General features: G+C 50.3%; 1 protein-coding gene across 4 annotated transcripts in view; it reads left to right on the top strand.

The window, feature by feature from the left end:
* Positions 1 to 4,213: 4,213 nt before the first annotated feature.
* The window catches only part of LOC133347753 (myocardin-like), a 140,644-nt gene continuing 128,138 nt past the window's right edge, over positions 4,214 to 16,719 (top strand). For 3 of the 4 annotated variants that reach the window (XM_061560325.1, XM_061560324.1, XM_061560320.1), the window contains exons 1-2: positions 4,214 to 4,352; positions 16,219 to 16,284. The gene's annotated coding sequence lies outside the window, so the exon portion shown is untranslated. The remainder of the gene's footprint in view (positions 4,353 to 16,218; positions 16,285 to 16,719) is intronic. The other variant, XM_061560321.1, reaches the window with a different exon arrangement.

The following is a 16,719-nucleotide window of genomic DNA, read 5'->3' as shown; positions in this document are numbered from 1 at the left end:
AACTGTAATCACTATCGTTGCACCATCTCAAGTAGTTCCGAAATGTGTAATGTCTGGTCTTACGGGCTCAGGGTATTGATACTTCTGGTTGCTCAGAGATATGCTGTCATCTATTGGCGGAATTACTCTTAGGTCCAGCTGACACCCCCAACCCCCCCCCAACCTCGTGTAAACATCGTGGGCACCCATACAAGTTACAGGTTTATTTTGTTTAACCAGATGATAAATCGAGACACTTGGATCGTCTCATTTGCGAGAGTGACATGGGTCACCCAATTGACAAAAGCAAAACATAAAAAATAAAGTACAGTGATGATGAAAATATCATATTCTTGGTTCTTTCGGTAAAGTCACGTAGATAGAAAACAAAGAAAAAACAAAAACAAATATTAAATAAAAAAATTTAAATGATATAAATACAATAAAAATAATCTATTGAAAATAATAAAAGCAAAAACCCACGACGTTTCGATCGCAACACAAGCGGTCTTCATCAGGCGGAGAGAAAAGAGAAGAAAACATCGTATAAACATGAGCAAAACGAACTCTCACACCAGAAATCTAATATATTGCACGAACATAAATGAATTTTAAATACAATACTGTAATAAATTCCCTGTAACGTAAGTTGTCTCGGGAAGACTATTTGCATATGGGTAATGAAACCTTAATAGTGTAGTGATGATGGTCACCAATGACGACACATTTGAAAGTACAGTACTGTGTAGTGTTTTAAATACATTTTAGTTTATATTTCAACCTATTCTTGATGTCAAATGAAGAAAAATGTAAGCAAGTGACTTAATATTAATTTATTAAACATTATATTCTTGGTTCTTTCGGTAAAGTCACGTAGAAGGGAAATAATAAAATAAAAAAGATGTCAAACAATAAAAATTCTCACGACGTTTAGACTGCAACACAAGCAATCATCATCAGGTGTGATGTTTTATATTTTTATTATTTTATTATTTCCCTTCTACGTGACTTTACTGAAAGAACCAAGAATATGAATCCCTGCAGTCACGAAAGCTTTAAATCAAAATTTATTAAACATTATTATATACATCCGATTTTTCAACACTAAATTCAAGCTTAGGCAAGGCAGTAAAACAACTATCGATGCACAGGCAAGGATCAAAGTTACAAATCACATTTGCAAATGTGACTGTATCCAGCACTCATCTTCTGCATCGGTATTTTTATGAAGGAAGATTTATGATCTTAAGGGAGGAAACAAGATTGTTCCAAATACTTGAGGGTGCAACAGCAAGGCTTTGTCACCTATTCCGATTCTTGCATATAGCAGATCGTGGGTTGGATCCTGACCCTGACGCCTGTATATTTCATATTTGCATGTCACTCTCCGCGTGGTCGCGTGGATTTTTTTCCCCGACTCCTCCAGTTTTTGCCTCCACATTTAGAAGCATGCATTGAGATTATTTTGCTATTATAGATTTCCACATGATAATCTACTTTGTTAAGCTATGATTTGTGGCCAGGTCGCTTCTAAAAAAAATGTAGTAGTTCAATGGGCCTTACCTGATAAGATAAAAAATATATATTTCGTTTTATTAAACGTTAATAAAACTATTTTTTTTAACAAAGTTATTTGATTACCTTTTCCTATACTCTGCACTCCTATTGTGTTTTTGTATTATTTGTTGTAACGTTCTCATCCGCCCCTATTGGACATAAGTGAAAAATAAATTGTAGTTCATCGGATTCCTCCGGTATAAATACATATTCTGATTCATGTTCTATGGATATTTAAACGGCAATTAAATGGACGCGTAAGGTTTATTCCGTTTGAAAATGGGATGGGTATATCTAAGTATAGCAGAGATTTGCCAATCAACATTTTATGGATTAACAGGGCCCAATGTCATACTTGTCAACCCATACGGTTTACCCCGAATTCTTGTACAGGGAAATTTAGTTTTCAGGTACACACAGCGTACATCCGTTTCAATACGGGCACAAAAATGTCTATTTGTTTGTGTTTCTCCCTTTTGATGGCACTTTGTAAGATGAACGCTAAAATTTATAAGAGCACGGGGTGACCAACGAGGTCTGAATTGGTCTGTAATGAGGTAGGGCACTGATACGGGGTTGACAAGTATGCAATGTAGATCTCTTCTTGCATGAAGTGAGACAATGACGCCACTTCATAGGTGACAAGTCCATACAAAGACGGAATATTCCACCCTGCAATATTGTAGAGCGATGACGTCGCTCGGCCAGGTGAGGTCGCCGGTGTGATGCAATTCCACCAAATGATCATTCTCTAGTGATGACGCCATTCCGTCGGTAGAGATTACGTCACTTGATTGAATGAGGCCGTCTAGAGATGACGTCATCGATCGGGTGTATTTTTTTGTATCGATGCCGTCATGCCTCGTGTGGATTTTCTATGGCTGTGACGTCATCTACCATATGTATTGTTCTAAAGCGACGACCTCATCTCCCGTCTCGGTGACGTCACTGCCCCGGAGTGCTAATTGTCGAGCGATGACGTAGCCCACCGTGTGACGTTGAGAGGGGTGACGTCCCCTTCCATAATGTGTATTGTTCCAGAGCGGTACAGCCAACTCCCCCATCACGTTATTATTATACTATAGTGTCATGGGACCTCCTTTGCCAGTACTAAAATATCGTAATAGGTTTTTCCCCCTTTTATCTGGCAACAAAACAGGTGTTAAGTTAATACCAAACTGAAATATTTTACAAGGAATCATGTCTGCATTAAGCACAATACTTGTGGTCAAAATGCAAACAAACCATACTTATTCTTAGTTCTTTCGGTAAAGTCACGTAGAAGGGAAATAATAAGATAATACAAATATAAAAAATAACAATTCTCACGACGTTTCGATTGCAACACAAGCAATCATCATCAGGTGTGAAATCCACAGCAAGAACATTTTCTTGAATTTTTATAGTTTAATATTTTTATTATTTTATTATTTCCCTTCTACGTGACTTTACCGAAAGAACCAAGAATATGAATCCCTGCAGCCACGAAAGCTTTAAATAAATGAAAAACATACTCTCATAATTTCTGCATTGCCTTTGAGCTGTACGCCTTGTGGCGTCCTCTGGTCTAACACCGTTTGAGACGAGGCTCAAAAGAAAGCTGTCTCTGGTGTGGACCAATCAGTTTCAAAGACAATGCATATATTATGAGAGTATGTTTTTTTATTTGCATTTTGACCACAAGTATTGTGGTAACTGCAGACATGATTCCTTGTAAAAGGTTTCAGTTTGGTGTTTTGTTGCCAGATAAAAGGGGAAACCCCTATTCTCATAATACTAAAGTGTTTAACACGGAGGCTTTCGCGAACAAAATATCCCTAATACACTCTTTGGTTCTTTCGGTAAAGTCACGTATAAAGATTAAATAATAAATTAAATAATTGCATACTACGACGTTTCGATTGCAACACAAGCAATCATCATCAGCAGGTGTTCTCTCTTTGTGTATCTTTGTAATATCTGTCTGCTTATATGTCTGTCTATAGTTTTCTGGTTATATTTCTGTTGCTATTTCTTTTATACCTGATGATGATTGCTTGTGTTGCAATCGAAACGTCGTAGTATGCAATTATTTAATTTATTATTTTATCTTTATACGTGACTTCACCGAAAGAACCAAAGAGTAATTCCTTGCAGTCACGAAAGCTCCATATTAAGATTGAATCCCTAATACAGGGTTTTTATATGCGTTAAATCGCGTGAATATGTGCCGTTAAACCTGCCACCACCCCACACGGCCAATTAGTAAGGTTCGTCACGTAAACAGAACGTGCCAATGTGTCACTGGTTCAGCACACCGCTGTGTTGGAGAGCAAAGCCACACCATTTACAATCCGAGTACGACGTTTCGCCACCAATTACAACCAGCTTCATCAGGCGACAGCCAGATTTGCGCAGGTGGTGGGTTTAACGACACATAATCACGCGATCTCACCCTCGCCAAAAAATAAAAACCCCCCTATATTATTATGGATGGATATATAATGCAGTGGTCTTGTTCTGCAGTAGTGACGTCACGCTCCCGAGTTGACAATTCTTTTGAGATGACGTCATCCCACCGCCGGGTGAAGTCACCGCGGCGACGACAGCGGCGGGGGGGGGGGGTGACGTCACCGGCCCTCATCAGTCCCGGCCATTTTTGCGAGAATCAGGAAGACGTGACCCCCCCCCCCCAGCCGCTGTCCGGCGCCGCTGATCTCCCCCTCCACGCTCTCCTCGTCTGCCGTCGTCGTCCTCGTCGTCGTTATCTCTCCGGCCATCCCTCCTCCCCGCCCAACACCGGCGTTTGTCGGCCACGCGCAGATCGTCTCCGTGCCGTAAGTGGCGTTCGCGCTGTCCCCGCCGTACGGAGCGCGCCGAGGGCTGGCATGGAGCCGCCCGTGGCGTGTGTGTGTCATGTACACACACACACGCCACGCACTGTACACACACACACACACTCATGCATGTACACGGTGTTACACATCGCGTTGTGTGTTCGAGAGGCCGGCCCGTGCTGCGCAGTTGAATGAACGGTGCTTGAATGGGACCTGGTATTGTGGGGGTGCATTGTGCAAAGCTGTCTCTCTGTCTCGAAGGCGCTCGTGGGAGATGTGCTGACGTTAAGGTGCAGGTGCGGAGAGACGCGCAGTGGGGTGGCGAGTGGCCGCGATCGTGTGCGAGTGAATGTGTAAGTGGGCGAGCGGTTGATTGATTATAGGTGTGCGTGCGAGTTGGTGAGCGGGTGAATGGGTCTGGGTTGGTGAGCAAAATGAACGTGTGTGCGTGAATGGGTATGCGAGTAAGAGGCGAACGGATGAGCGAGTGAAGAACGGGTGGGTGAGATGGGTGAGGTGGATGAGGTGGGTGGATGAGGTGGGTAAGATGGGTGGGTGGGGTGAGGTGAGGTGGGTAAGGTGGGTGAGGTGGGTGAGATGGGTGAGGTGGGTGAGATGGGTGAGATGGGTGAGGTGGGTGAGATGGGTGAGATGGGTGAGGTGGGTGAGGTGGGTGAGATGGGTGGATGAGGTGGGTGAGGTGAGGTGGGTGAGGTGAGGTGGGTGGGTGAGGTGGGTGGATGACGTGGGTAAGATGGGTGGGTGGGTGAGGTGGGTGGATGAGGTGGGTGGATGAGGTGGGTAAGATGGGTGGGTGGGTGAGGTGGGTGAGGTGAGGTGGGTGAGGTGGGTGAGGTGGGTGAGGTGGGTGAGGTGGGTGAGATGGGTGAGGTGGGTGAGATGGGTGAGGTGGGTGAGATGGGTGAGGTGGGTGAGATGGGTGAGGTGGGTGAGATGGGTGAGATGGGTGAGGTGGGTGGATGAGGTGGGTGAGGTGAGGTGGGTGGGTGAGGTGGGTGGGTGACGTGGGTAAGATGGGTGGGTGGGTGAGGTGGGTGGGTGACGTGGGTAAGATGGGTGGGTGGGTGAGGTGGGTGGATGAGGTGGGTAAGATGGGTGGGTGGGTGAGGTGGGTGAGGTGTGTAAGATGGGTGGGTTGGTGGGTGAGGTGGGTGTGTAAGTGCAGGTTGCCTGCGGATGCCCTTCACCTGAGGCAGGTGCCACGGAGCTGAAGAAGGGTGGCAACTCGGCCCAATCAACAAATGGCTGTCGATGTCGTTCACACGCAGGAGGCTGCGTGTCCGCCATAGAGCTGTCAACCCCTCATCAGTGCCCTCACCTTATTACAGAACAATTCAGACCATATTGGTCACCCCGTGCCCTTATAAATATCAACGTTCATCCTACAAACTCCCATCACAAGGGAGAAACACAAACGAATAGACAAAAAATAGGATTTTTTTGCCCGTATTGAAACGGCTATACGTCGTAAGGAATTAAAAACTCCATGTCCCTGTACAAGAATACGGGGCTAAACCGTAAGGGTTGACAGGTATGCGCTCCCCCCCTCCCCTCTTAAGAGAGCATCTGTAACATCGCCGCAATGTTAATACTGGTAAGAACCACCTGGTTCCACCAGCCCACAGGGGATTATTGTGTCCGTCCGTCGTGCATCAAAAAATGGGAGGGGTGGGGCTGGGTGGAAAGGGGAGGTTGGGGGGGCTGGGTGGGGAGGGGCTGGGTGGGAGGGGTGGGGCTGGGTGGGGAGGGGTGGGGCTGGGTGGGGAGGGGTGGGGCTGGGTGGGGAGGGGAGGGTGGGGAGGGGAGGGTGGGGCTGAGTGGGGAGGGGCTGGGGGGGGGCTGGGTGGGGAGGGGCTGGTCACCCCGTGGTGCCCTTATAAAACTCAACGTTTAACCTACTCACGCCGGCTTGTGCCCGCCCTCACAGTCGGGCATATTTGCGGAATACACCACGCCGCCGTTGACCCTGGCCATTGACAGATCAACCCAACGTTCCTACAAGCTCCCTACCCCGGAAAGTGTTTCGCGAGCGTGGCGACATCACTATGGCGCTACAGGATAACGCGGCGCCTGGGAGGTGACTTGCAACTCCCCGTGCACTGCAGTGGGCAGTCTTGTACTGTGGGGGCAGTCTTGTACTGTGGGGGGGGTAGTCTTGTACTGTGGGGGCAGTCTTGTACTGTGGGGGTAGTCTTGTACTGTGGGGGTAGTCTTGTACTGTGGGGGTAGTCTTGTACTGTGGGGCTAGTCTTGTACTGTGGGGGGTAGTCTTGTACTGTGGGGGTAGTCTTGTACTGTGGGGGGTAGTCTTGTACTGTGGGGGTAGTCTTGTACTGTGGGGTAGTCTTGTACTGTGGGGGGGGGGGGTAGTCTTGTACTGTGGGGGGTAGTCTTGTACTGTGGGGGCAGTCTTGTACTGTGGGGGGGTAGTCTTGTACTGTGGGGGGGTAGTCTTGTACTGTGGGGGGGTAGTCTTGTACTGTGGGGGGGGTAGTCTTGTACTGTGGGGTAGTCTTGTACTGTGGGGGTAGTCTTGTACTGTGGGGGTAGTCTTGTACTGTGGGGGTAGTCTTGTACTGTGGGGGGGGGTAGTCTTGTACTGTGGGGTAGTCTTTTACTGTGGGGGGGGGGTAGTCTTGTACTGTGGGGGTAGTCTTGTACTGTGGGGGGGGGGTAGTCTTGTACTGTGGAGGTAGTCTTGTACTGTGGGGGGTAGTCTTGTACTGTGGGGGTAGTCTGTACTGTGGGGTAGTCTTGTACTGTGGGGGGTAGTCTTGTACTGTGGGGGGGGTAGTCTTGTACTGTGGGGGTAGTCTTGTACTGTGGGGTAGTCTTGTACTGTGGGTAGTCTGTACTGTGGAGGGGGGTAGTCTTGTACTGTGGGGGTAGTCTTGTACTGTTGGGGGGGGGGGTAGTCTTGTACTGTGGGGGGGTAGTCTTGTACTGTGGGGGTAGTCTTGTACTGTGGGGGTAGGTCTTGGTACTGTGGGGGTAGTCTTGTACTGTGGGGGGGTAGTCTTGTACTGTGGGGGGGGGGTAGTCTTGTACTGTGGGGGGGGGGGGGTGGGGTAGTCTTGTACTGTGGGGTAGTCTTGTACTGTGGGGGTAGTCTTGTACTGTGCGGGTAGTCTTGTACTGTGGGGTAGTCTTGTACTGTGGGGGGGGTAGTCTTGGTACTGTGGGGGGGGGGGTAGTCTTGTACTGTGGGGGCAGTCTTGTACTGTGGGTTAGTCTTGTACTGTGGGGGGGTAGTCTTGTACTGTGGGGGGGTAGTCTTGTACTGTGGGGTAGTCTTGTACTGTGGGGGGGTGTAGTCTTGTACTGGTGGGGAGGGTAGTCTTGTACTGTGGAGGTAGTCTTGTACTTTGGGGGTAGTCTTGTACTGTGGGGGTAGTCTTGTACTGTGGGGGGGGGTAGTTTTGTACTGTGGGGGGTAGTCTTGTACTGTGGGGGTAGTCTTGTACTGTGGGGTAGTCTTGTACTGTGGGGGGGGGGTAGTCTTGTACTGTGGGGGGTAGTCTTGTACTGTGGGGGCAGTCTTGTACTGTGGGGGGGTAGTCTTGTACTGTGGGGGGTAGTCTTGTACTGTGGGGGGTAGTCTTGTACTGTGGGGGTAGTCTTGTACTGTGGGGGTAGTCTTGTACTGTGGGGGTAGTTCTTGTACTGTGGGGGGGGGGTAGTCTTGTACTGTGGGGTAGTCTTGTACTGTGGGGGGTAGTCTTGTACTGTGGGGGTAGTCTTGTACTGTGGGGTAGTCTTGTACTGTGGGGTAGTCTTGTACTGGTGGGTGGTAGTCTTGTACTGTGGGGGGGGGGTAGTTTTGTACTGTGGGGGTAGTCGTGTACTGTGGGGGCAGTCTTGTACTGTGGGGGGGTAGTCTTGTACTGTGGGGGGGTAGTCTTGTACTGTGGGGGGGGTAAGTCTTGTACTGTGGGGGGAGTCTTGTACTGTGGGGGTAGTCTTGTACTGTGGGGGTAGTCTTGTACTGTGGGGGGTAGTCTTGTACTGTGGGGGGGGGGTAGTCTTGTACTGTGGGGTAGTCTTGTACTGTGGGGGGGGGGTAGTCTTGTACTGTGGGGGGGGGTAGTCTTGTTACTGTGGAGAGTATGTTACTTGGGGGTTAATTCTGTACTGTGGGGGGTAGTCTTGTACTGTGGGGGTAGTCTTGTACTGTGGGGTGTAGTCTTGTACTGTTGGGGGGGTAGTCTGGTACTGTGGGGGTAGTCTTGTACTGTGGGGTAGTCTTGTACTGTGGGGGTAGTCTTGTACTGTGGGGGGTAGTCTTGTTACTGTGGGGGTAGTCTTGTACTGTGGGGGGGGTAGTCTTGTACTGTGGGGGGGTAGTCTTGTACTGTGGGGGTAGTCTTGTACTGTGGGGGTAGTCTTGTACTGTGGGGGTAGTCTTGTACTGTGGGGGTAGTCTTGTACTGTGGGGGGGGTAGTCTTGTACTGTGGGGGGGTAGTCTCCTGTACTGTGGGGGTAGTCTTGTACTGTGGGGGTAGTCTTGTACTGTGGGTAGTCTTGTACTGTGGGGGGGTAGTCTTGTACTGTGGGGGGGGGGGTCGTCTTGTACTGTGGGGGCAGTCTTGTCCTGTGGGTTAGTCTTGTACTGTGGGGGGGTAGTCTTGTACTGTGGGGGGGTAGTCTTGTACTGTGGGGGGGGTAGTCTTGTACTGTGGGGAGGTAGTCTTGTACTGTGGAGGTAGTCTTGTACTTTGGGGGTAGTCTTGTACTGTGGGGGTAGTCTTGTACTGTGGGGGGGGGGGTAGTTTTGTACTGTGGGGGGTAGTCTTGTACTGTGGGGGTAGTCTTGTACTGTGGGGTTAGTCTTGTACTGTGGGGTAGTCTTGTACTGTGGGGGGTAGTCTTGTACTGTGGGGGCAGTCTTGTACTGTGGGGGGGTAGTCTTGTACTGTGGGGGGGTAGTCTTGTACTGTGGGGGGTAGTCTTGTACTGTGGGGGTAGTCTTGTACTGTGGGGGTAGTCTTGTACTGTGGGGGTAGTCTTGTACTGTGGGGGGGGGGTAGTCTTGTACTGTGGGGTAGTCTTGTACTGTGGGGGGGGTAGTCTTGTACTGTGGGGGTAGTCTTGTACTGTGGGGGTAGTCTTGTACTGTGGGGTAGTCTTGTACTGTGGGGGTAGTCTTGTACTGTGGGGGGGGGGTTTAGTTTTGTACTGTGGGGGGTAGTCTTGTACTGTGGGGGTAGTCTTGTACTGTGGGGTAGTCTTGTACTGTTGGGGGGGGGTAGTCTTGTACTGTGGGGGGGGTAGTCTTGTACTGTGGGGGTAGTCTTGTACTGTGGGGGCAGTCTTGTACTGTGGGGGGTAGTCTTGTACTGTGGGGGGGTAGTCTTGTACTGTGGGGGGGGGTATTAGTCTTGTACTGTGGGGGGTAGTCTTGTACTGTGGGGGTAGTCTTGTACGGTGGGGGTAGTTTGTACTGTGGGGGTAGTCTTGTATGTGGGGGGGGGTAGTCTTGTACTGTGGGGTAGTTCTTGTACTGTGGGGGGGGTTAGTCTGTACTGTGGGGGTAGTCTTGTACTGTGGGGGGTAGTAGTCTTGTACTGTGGGAGGTAGTCTTGTACTGTGGGGGGTAGTTTGTACTGTGGCGGGGTAGTCTTGTACTGTGGGTAGTCTTGTTACTGTGGGGGGTTAGTCTTGTACTGTGGGGGGGATAGTCTGTACTGTGGGGGGTAGTTCTTGTACTGTGGGGTAGTCTTGTACTGTGGGGTAGTCTTGTACTGTGGGGGGGTTAGTCTTGTACTGTGGGGGTAGTCTTGTACTGTGGGGGGGGTATAGTCTTGTACTGTGGGGGGGTAGTCTTGTACTGTGGGGGTAGTCTTGTATGTGGGGGTAGTCTTGTACTGTGGGGGTAGTCTTGTACTGTGGGGGGGTAGTCTTGTACTGGGGGGGGTAGTCTTGACTGTGGGGGGGGGTAGTCTTGTACTGGGGGGTAGTCTTGTACTGTGGGGGGGGTAGTCTGTACTGTGGGGTAGTCTTGTACTGTGGGGTCTTAGTTGTAGTGGGGGTAGTCTTGTATGTGGGTGTCTTGTACTGTGGGGGGGTAGTCTTGTACTGGGGGGAGTAGTCTTGTACTGTGGGGGCAGTCTTGTACTGTGGGTTAGTCTTGTACTGTGGGGGGTAGTTCTTGTACTGTGGGGGGGTAGTAGTTTGTACTGGTGGGGGTAGTCTTGTACTGTGGGGGGGTAGTCTTGTACTGTGGGGGGTAGTCTGTACTGGGAGGTGTCTTGTACTTGGGGGTAGTCTGTACTGGGGGGTAGTCTTGTACTGTGGGGGGGGGTAGTTGTAGTGTAGTTTGTATGTGGGGGTAGTCTTGTACTGTGGGGGTAGTCTTGTACTGTGGGGTAGTCTTGTACTGTGGGGGGGGGGGTAGTCTTGTATGTGGGGGGTAGTCTTGTACTGTGGGGCAGTCTTGTACTGTGGGGGGGTAGTCTTGTACTGTGGGGGTAGTCTTGTACTGGGGGGGTGTCTTGTACTGTGGGGGTAGTCTTGTACTGTGGGGGTAGTCTTGTACTGTGGGGGTAGTCTTGTACTGTGGGGGGGGGGTAGTTTGTACTGTGGGGGGGGGGGGGTAGTCTTGTACTGTGGGGTAGTCTTGTACTGTGGGGGGGTAGTCTTGTACTGTGGGGGTAGTCTTGTACTGTGGGGGTAGTCTTGTACTGGGGGTAGTCTTGTACTGTGGGGGTAGTCTTGTATGTGGGGGTAGTCTGTACTGTGGGGGTAGTCTTGTACTGTGGGGGGTAGTCTGTACTGTGGGGGGGGGTAGTCTTGTACTGTGGGGGGGGTAGTCTTGTACTGTGGGTTAGTCTTGTTACTGTGGGGGTAGTCTTGTACTGTGCGGGTAGTCTTGTCCTGTGGGGTCGTCTTGTACTGTGGGGTAGTCTTGTACTGTGGGGGGGTAGTCTTGTACTGTGGGGGGGGGGTTAGTCTGTACTGTGGGAAAGTCTTGGTACTGTGGGTTAGTTTGTACTGTGGGGGTAGTCTTGTACTGTGGGGGTAGTCTTGTACTGTGGGGTAGTTCTTTGTACTGTGGGGTAGTCTTGTACTGTGGGGGGGTAGTCTTGTACTGTGGGGGGGGTAGTAGTCTTGTACTGTGGAGGTAGTCTTGTACTGGGGGTAGCTTGTACTGTGGGGGTAGTCTTGTACTGTGGGGGGTAGTCTGTACTGTGGGGGGGGTAGTCTTGTACTGTGGGGGGGGGGTAGTCTTGTACTGGGGGGGGGGGTAGTCTGTACTGTGGGGGGGGTAGTCTTGTACTGTGGGGGTAGTCTTGTACTGTGGGGTAGTCTGTACTGTGGGGGGTCTTGTACTGTGGAGGTAGTCTTGTACTGTGGGGGTAGTCTTGTACTGTGGGGGTAGTCTTGTACTGTGGGGGGGTAGTCTTGTACTGGTGGGGGGGTAGTTTGTACTGTGGGGGGGGGGGTAGTCTTGTACTGTGGGGGGGGGTAGTCTGTACTGTGGGGGGGGGTAGTCTTGTACTGTGGGGGGGGTAGTCTTGTATGGGAGTAGTCTTGTACTGTGGGGGTAGTCTTGTACTGGGGGGTAGTCTTGTACTGTGGGGGTAGTCTTGTACTTGGGGGTAGTTGTACTGTGGGGGTTAGTCTTGTACTGTGGGGGGGGGGGGTAGTTGTACTGTGGGGGGTATTATTGTACTGTGGGGGTAGTCTTGTACTGTGGGGTAGTCTTGTACTGTGGGGGGGGGGGGTATAGTCTTGTACTGTGGGGGGTAGTCTTGTACTGTGGGGGTAGTCTTGATGTGTGGGGGTAGTCTGTACTGTGGGGGGTAGTCTTGTACTGGGGGGTAGTCTTGTACTGTGGGGTAGTCTTGTACTGGGGGTAGTCTTGTACTGTGGGGGGGGTAGTCTGTAATGTGGGGGGGGGGGTTAGTCTTGTATGTGGGGTAGTCTTGTACTGGGGGGGGTAGTCTTGTACTGTGGGGGTAGTCTGTATGGTGGGGGTAGTCTTGTACTGTGGGGTAGTCTTGTACTGTGGGGGGGTAGTTGTACTGGGTGGGGTAGTCTTGTACTGTGGGGGTAGTTGTACTGTGGGGGGGTAGTCTTGTACTGTGGGGGGGGTAGTCTTGTACTGTGGGGGGGGTAGTCTTGTACTGGGGGGAGTCTTGTACTGTGGGGTAGTCTTGTACTGTGGGGTAGTCTTGTACTGTGGGGTAGTCTTGTACTGTGGGGGGGTAGCTTGTACTGTGGGGGGGGGTAGTCTTGTACTGGGGGGAAAGTCTTGTACTGTGGGTTAGTCTTGTACTGTGGGGGTAGTCTTAATGTGGGTACTGTGGGGGTGTCTTGTACTGTGGGGTAGTCTTGTACTGTGGGGGGTAGTCTTGTACTGTGGGGGGTAGTCTGTACTGTGGAGGTAGTCTTGTACTGTGGGGGTAGTCTTGTACTGTGGGGGGTAGTCTTGTACTGTGGGGGGGTAGTCTTGTACTGTGGGGGGGTCGTCTTGTACTGTGGGGGGGGGGGGTTAGTCTTGTACTGTGGGGGGGGGTATAGTCTTGTACTGTGGGGGGGGTATTAGTCTTGTACTGTGGAGGTAGTCTTGTACTGGGGGGTAGTCTTGTACTGTGGGGTAGTCTTGTACTGTGGGGGTAGTCTTGTACTGTGGAGGTATTCTTGTACTGTGGGGGTAGTCTTGTACTGTGGGGGCAGTCTTGTACTGTGGGGGCAGTCTTGTACTGTGGGGGGGTAGTCTTGTACTGTGGGGGGGGGTAGTCTTGTACTGTGGGGGGTAGTCTTGTAATGTGGGGGTTAGTCTTGTACTGTGGGGGTAGTCTTGTACTGTGGGGGGTAGTCTTGTACTGTGGAGGTAGTCTTGTACTGTGGGGGGTAGTCTTGTACTGTGGGGGGTAGTCTTGTACTGTGGGGGTAGTCTTGTACTGTGGGGGTAGTATTGTACTGTGGGGGGGTAGTCTTGTACTGTGGGGGGGGGGGTAGTCTTGTACTGGGGGGTAGTCTTGTACTGTGGGGGCAGTCTTGTACTGTGGGGGTGGTAGTCTTGTACTGTGGGGGGGGTAGTCTTGTCCTGGGGGGGTAGTCTTGTACTGTGGGGGTAGTCTTGTACTGTGGGGGGGTAGTCTTGTACTGTGGGGGGGTAGTCTTGTACTGGGGGGGGGTAGTCTTGTACTGTGGGGGGTAGTCTTGTACTGTGGAGGTAGTCTTGTACTGTGGGGGTAGTCTTGTACTGTGGGGGGGTAGTCTTGTACTGTGGGGGGGGGTAGTCTTGTACTGTGGAGGTAGTCTTGTACTGTGGGGGTAGTCTTGTACTGTGGGGGGGTTAGTCTTGTACTGTGGGGGGTCGTCTGTACTGTGGGGGGTAGTCTTGTACTGTGGGGGGGGGTAGTCTTGTACTGTGGAGGTATTCTTGTACTGTGGGGGCAGTCTTGTACTGTGGGGGCAGTCTTGTACTGTGGGGGCAGTCTTGTACTGTGGGGGCAGTCTTGTACTGTGGAGGTAGTCTTGTACTGTGGGGTAGTCTTGTACTGTGGGGGGGGGGGGTAGTCTTGTACTGTGGGGGTAGTCTTGTACTGTGGGGGGGGGTAGTCTTGTACTGTGGGGGGGTAGTCTTGTTACTGTGGGGTAGTCTTGTAATGTGGGGGGGGGTAGTCTTGTACTGTGGGGGTAGTCTTGTACTGTGGGGGGGGTAGTCTTGTACTGTGGGGGGGTAGTCTTGTACTGTGGGGGGGTAGTCTTTGTACTGTGGGGGTAGTCTTGTACTGTGGAGGTAGTCTTGTACTGTGGGGTAGTCTTGTACTGTGGGGGGGGGGTAGTCTTGTACTGTGGGGGGGGTAGTCTTGTACTGTGGGGGTAGTCTTGTACTGTGGGGGTAGTCTTGTACTGTGGGGGTAGTCTTGTACTGTGGGGGGGTAGTCTTGTACTGTGGGGGTAGTCTTGTACTGTGGAGGTAGTCTTGTACTGTGGGGGTAGTCTTGTACTGTGGGGGGGGGGGTAGTCTTGTACTGTGGGGGGGTAGTCTTGTACTGTGGGGGTAGTCTTGTACTGTGGGGGGGGGTAGTCTTGTACTGTGGGGGGGGGGGTAGTCTTGTACTGTGGGGGTAGTCTTGTACTGTGGGGGGGGGTAGTCTTGTACTGTGGGGGTAGTCTTGTACTGTGGGGGTAGTCTTGTACTGTGGGGGGGGGTAGTCTTGTACTGTGGGGGTAGTCTTGTACTGTGGGGGTAGTCTTGTACTGTGGGGTAGTCTTGTACTGTGGGGGGGGTAGTCTTGTACTGTGGGGGTAGTCTTGTACTGTGGGGGGGGGGTAGTCTTGTACTGTGGAGGTAGTCTTGTACTGTGGGGGGTAGTCTTGTACTGTGGGGGGTAGTCTTGTACTGTGGGGTAGTCTTGTACTGTGGGGGTAGTCTTGTACTGTGGGGGGGTAGTCTTGTACTGTGGGGGGTAGTCTTGTACTGTGGGGGTAGTCTTGTACTGTGGGGGGTAGTCTTGTACTGTGGGGGGTAGTCTTGTACTGTGGGGTAGTCTTGTACTGTGGGGGTAGTCTTGTACTGTGGAGGTAGTCTTGCACTGTGGGGGGGGGGGTATTCTTGTACTGTGGGGTAGTCTTGTACTGTGGGGTAGTCTTGTACTGTGGGAGATATTATTTTACATCTGGAACAGCCATGCGTAATGTTGGTGGTCATGCATAGCTTGTTGGATAGTCGAGTACGGCTGAGATAGCCATGCATTGCTTGGGTAGCCATCTAAATATGGTTGTAGTTATGAATAGCTGCTAATAGGATAATTATTCAAAACGTAACGCTACTGGGTGTTATAAAGCAGTGGCAACGATGACGGTGGTGAGATTTTTGTACTTTGAGCCACTGCCCACGCAGTCCCATTTTTTTATTTGATTACAGTAGTGGCGTGTGTGTATATGTGTGTGGTGACCTGCATACTAACGTGACAGCGGCGATGTGGATGCATCCAAGTGCAGCGTTTGGTGGAGAATGATTTACAATAGCTTCATTGGTCTTGAGAACATTACGTGTGATTGTCTTCCTCGAGCCTTTTCTTGATCGGTAATCTTAACATAAGTTTTCTTTCTCTACTAGTGGATTATTCGTGTGTAAATTGCGTAACAGTTCTTGGTTACCAAGATCGACGTGTCATCAAAGCAATACTGTAACTCACTGGGCTGTCAATCCACTTACAGTGGGGCATTTTCGAAAATTCGGGAACCTCGCATTAAAATTGTCAATCGCCTTAATAAGACATTTTAGATGTGTTTTGAAAGTAATGATAGTTTTCTAAATTGTGGTTTATTTACAGATTACATTAATAGTTTTTTTTATAATCCCATGAAACTGATTGCACCATCGCCATCCCAGAACTGATAGAAATTACCTCTTGAGTGTCCAATACCATGATATCTTATGAGCATTTCTCTCAGGGAAATATTTCTATAAAATATAGTCATTATTGGTTGATATACCCAGGAAAGAATCAAATTATTGGTTTGCTTATGATTACCCCCATTTCTAAAGTGTCTAGAGCAGTGGCACAGTGGTTAGCGTATTGCGCTATGAACCTGGCCAAGGGAGTAGGAATACCAGCCACAGATAACGTCAGTGGTGAGTGATACTTGAATCTCTTTACCGACATGATGTGCGAAAGTCTTAATCCAGAAGTAGATTGACAAAGTTGGCAAATTTTACATTATAATCATATAAAAGTGCCTGAAATGTCCATTTAGTGGAACTGTCAGGTAGCTACGTTGTTGCGGTGTTTTGAAAGTACTGTAGTGTTGTCAAACAGAGCAGGATGCATGCTGTTAAACCCACCCCACCCCTCTCCGCTGTATCCCTATTTGCGTTTCTAGGCGGTGACACTGCCCTGCCCTGGGGTTGGCTCCGTGGGACGCCAAGGCAGTGGGTGTGCACGCAAGGTAAAGATGGCTTACACCGGTTGCGTAAGGCACTCGCAGGTTGAATTTCCTGCACGTCTACAGATTAAGGTGGCTGTGTGTTTTGGCACACAGGCTACGTGGTTCAGTCTTGTGCGTAATCTCGCTGTGTAATGGTGGAATTTAAAGAAAACCACAAACCAAAAGCAAGTCGCTCCTTCCTGTCTTTCAGATGAACACGCAGGCTAGGTAGTGTGTGTGTCCTTGATTTTCCGACACAAATTGAAAGCTTCATGAGAATAGAGGCTGTCAATGCACGGTCACGTGTGCCGTCGTGACATCACTGCAATGGCATTTCTATGCGAGTGACATCACAGCGATGCAGCTAGAGTGTTATCAACGCTGAATGAAAGTTGAAGGCTGTCCGACACCAATAACGGTATTGGATAGCCTTCAAATCACGCGCACGAGTCACAT

Source organism: Lethenteron reissneri, chromosome 26 (assembly GCF_015708825.2).
Source record: "Lethenteron reissneri isolate LAM-NWPU_2019-01 chromosome 26, ASM1570882v1, whole genome shotgun sequence".
NCBI lineage: Eukaryota > Metazoa > Chordata > Hyperoartia > Petromyzontiformes > Petromyzontidae > Lethenteron > Lethenteron reissneri.
This window is presented reverse-complemented; position numbering and strand designations above follow the sequence as displayed.